Source organism: Orycteropus afer, unplaced genomic scaffold (genome assembly GCF_000298275.1).
Source record: "Orycteropus afer afer isolate SDZICR_OR568_19922 unplaced genomic scaffold, OryAfe1.0 scaffold00022, whole genome shotgun sequence".
NCBI lineage: Eukaryota > Metazoa > Chordata > Mammalia > Tubulidentata > Orycteropodidae > Orycteropus > Orycteropus afer.
Window position 1 is genome coordinate 20733715 of NW_006921609.1, and position 3861 is coordinate 20737575.

Here is a 3861-nt window from a genome sequence, read left to right on the forward strand (position 1 = left end):
TTGCTCTGCTGTTTTCTGTTTCATTGATTTCTGCTCAAATCGTTATTATTTCCTTCTTTGCAGTGATGTTCTGGTTACCTAGTGCTGCTCCGAGAAGAATATACCACAAATGGGATGGCCTTAACAAACAGGAGTTTATTCTTACAATTTGGACACTTTATGTCCAAGTTCAAAGTGCCAGTCTCTAGGGGCTGGGTGAAAGCTCCTCAACTTTGAGCTTCAGCTCTGCCTCTGGTTCCCAGCCACTGAAGTTAGAGGGTTTTCTTCACTCAGACAGCTGCTGTCTGCTGAGGCTGCCAAGCCAAAGATAGACAAGTAAAAAGGCACAGTCTCGATGTTACCAAACCACACAGCAGGCCATTAAATCAAGTTCATTGTACGTCCCAAGGTCGGCACAGCATGGCAGGCTGCTGGACCATGACATGGCTACATGCAGGGTTCAAGGTGCCATAAGCTAGAGACCATTCCCAAGCCTTCTCCTTATATACAGGAAGCAGACCATGTCCCAAAGACAGCTACTCAGCTGCCTGTGGTAGATCCCACCAGGAGTTGATTGCCAGTCTCATCGTTGGGAATAACTACTACCAGCTGCCCAGTCACTCAACCAAGACCAGCCAAATTGACACACAAACATAACTACCACAGGTGACGATAGTCTTTTCTTGCTCTTCTTTTTCTAAATTTTGTAGATGTTGGTTTAAAGTGTGGATTTTGGCTCTTTGTACATTTTTGATGTGTGCATTTATTGCTATAAATTGGCCTCTGATCACTGCTTTTGCTGTGTCCCAAAGATTTTGGTTGTCTTTTCATTCTCATTTGATTCAATGACTTTTTGAATTTTAATTTTTATTTCCTCTCTTACCCAGTCTTTCTCAAGGCGGGTGTTGTTTAGTTTCCAAGTGTTTACTCTTTTTCTGTTGATCTTCCTATTTTTGATTTCTAATTTGATAGCATTATGATCTGAGAAGGTGCTTTGCAGTGTTTCTATGTTTTTAAATTTATAAAGTCTTGCTTCTTGGCCTAACATATGTTCTATCATGGGAAAAGTTCCATGTGCAGTGGAAAAGAATGTACATTGTGGGGTTGTTGGGTAAAGTGCTCTGTAGATGTCATTAAGGGCAAGTTGGTAGATTGTATTGTTTAGCTTTTCTGCATCTTTGTTGAGTTTTTTTCCAGTAGTTTTATCTTTCATTGAAAGTGGTGTATTAAAGTCTCCCACTATAACTGTGGAGTCATCTATTTCACTTTTCAACTATTTTAAAGTCTGATTTATGTATTTTGGGGCTCTTTCACTGAGTCCATAGATATTTATTATGGTTATATCTTCTTGTTCCATTGATCCTTTAATAATTATATAGTGTTCTTCCTTGTCTCTTGTGTTTTTTGCCTTAAAGTCAACTTGATCAGAAATTAATATTGCCACTCCTGCTCTTTTATTGTTGCCATTTGCTTGATATATCTTTTTTCAACATTTGATTTTTAGTCTGTTTTTGTCTTTGTCTCTAAGGTGTGTCTCTTGTAGACAGCATAATGACGAGTTTTGTTTACTTATCCGATTTGCAACTCTCCATCTCATGAGTGGTGCATTTAATCCATTAATATTCAGTGTAACTATTGACAAGTATGAATTGGTTGCTGTGTTAGATTGGGTTCTCTAGAGAAACACAAAAACCAGCAAAGTGTATATATATATACTTAGAGAGAGAGAGAGAGAGAAATTTATCTTAGAAAAATGGCTCACAAGGGTATAGAAGCCAACAAGTCCAAGCTGACAAGTCCAAGTCTCTGGAGGAAATGGGCTGGCAGCAGCCTTAGCTTCCGTAAGCGCAGGGGGCCAAGAAATTCAAGGCTGGCAGGTAGTACACTGGTTGTTGACTCCAACAAAAGACGAATCCAAGATCTCCAGGCCGAGCGGTGGGTTGCTCACTCACGGAAGTCTGTAGTCAGCACACCAGGGTTCCAATACCTCAAAGAATGTGTCTCTTCCCAGGATGTCCCTGGATATCTTGGAAGCAGGCCACACCCCTAGGGAAACTCCCCTTGGGCAGACTGGCCACTCAGAACACAGTCATCCGATCCCATCATGGGAACAACCACACAGAACTGGGGTCCAGCCAAGTTGACACACAGCTCCAACTATCACAGTTGCTGTCATTTTATTATGTGTTTTTTTTTTATGGTGTCCCTGGTTTCTTTGTTCCATGTTATTTTTGTGCTGATGTCATTATGTTTATGAATCATGTTATCATTTCCTTTGTTGCTGTTGTTTTAGTATTTGCTGAATATTTGTGCTTGTCCTCTTTTTTATTGTGAAGTGAAGGTTTATAATTTTTCTTTGAGGTTACCTTATGATTTATAATTTTCTCTCTGAGTTTAGAACAGTCCATTCTCTTGCAACTCTCTTGACTTTCTCACCATTTAGAAGTTCTGTAACTACACAATATTTTCCCTCTTTTTGGTTTGTAGTTGTCCACACTTGCCAATTAATGTCTCTGGTTCCTTGTTTACAGTCTTGTAAGCTTATTTTACTTTGCATAAATCCATAGCTGTGGTTTCTGAGTTATGTCATCTTGTGTATTAATGGTTGGTTGTTATTTGCTATTTTTGGTTCTCTGTTCAAAGGACTTCCTTAAACATCTCTTGTAAATTTGGTGTGGCTTTAACAAACTTCCTTAGTTTCTGCTTATCTGGAAATCTCCTAATTTCACCATCATATTCGATGGACAATTTTGCTGGGTATATGATTCTTAGTTGAAAATTATTCTCTTTCAGAGTTTTATATATATACCATCCCATTTCTTTCTCACTTGCATATTTTCTGCTGAGAATTCAGAGCTTATCTTACTGGCTGTCTTTGTAAGTAATTTTTGTTTTTCCTGTTCTGATTTCAGTATTCTTTCTTTGTCTTTGGTTTTGATGAGCTTGATGACAATATGTCTTGATGATTTTCTTTTGAGGTTTATCCTGTTTGGGGTTCGTTGGACCTCCTGAATGGATATATTCTCATCTTTCATCATATCAGGGAAGTTCTCCTCCCACAAATCTTGGATATTTTTCTCAGTGATTTTGTTTTCCTCTTCCTCTTCTGGAATTTCAGCAACGTATAGGTTATTCCTTTTGATGGTATCCCACATGAACTTTAGGCTTTCTTCATTTTGTTTTGATCTTTTTTTGATTGATACCTTTCCAAGGAAGTATTCAAGTATTTGTCTTCAATCTCATTAATTCTGTATTCCATTTCATCAATTCTACTCCTTTACCCTTTCAATGTGCTTTCTAATTTTGACAATTTAGTTAATCTTCTGGGTTTCTATGTGTAGATTTAAAAGCATTTCTAGTTTTTCATTTGTTTTGTCATTTTGTTCTTGTATTTTTTTGCAAAATTCTTCTAGGATTTTGTCTGTGTTTCCTTGGTCTGTCTCTGAATCCTTTGAAGATACCTAAATATAATTCTTTTGAATTCCCTATCAGAGAGTTCCAATTCTGCTTCTTCCTCAGGGTTGTGTTCTGGGTCTGTATCATGCTCCCTTGTTTCTACCACTATATCTTGCTTCTTTGTGAGGACTGTGATGGTCTGTTATCTGTGAGACATCATGGCATTATTATATTTAGATCTCTGTTAACTGTTTGTGAGAAGCAGCCAGGGTGAGTCAGGCTCTTCTTGGTGGTTGTTTATCATTGTCCTGTTGGTGGAGAAGGAAGTGGTGGCTCTCACTCAGTAAGTGAAGCTACTGGAGGTGTGTGTATAGTTGTGTCATATGGAGACTGTTGCTGTCTTCCACTCAGTTAGACAAAAATAGCAATTGAATAACCATCCAAAAAGTAAAAGCAAATTGACAAACTACACACCATGCAATCACA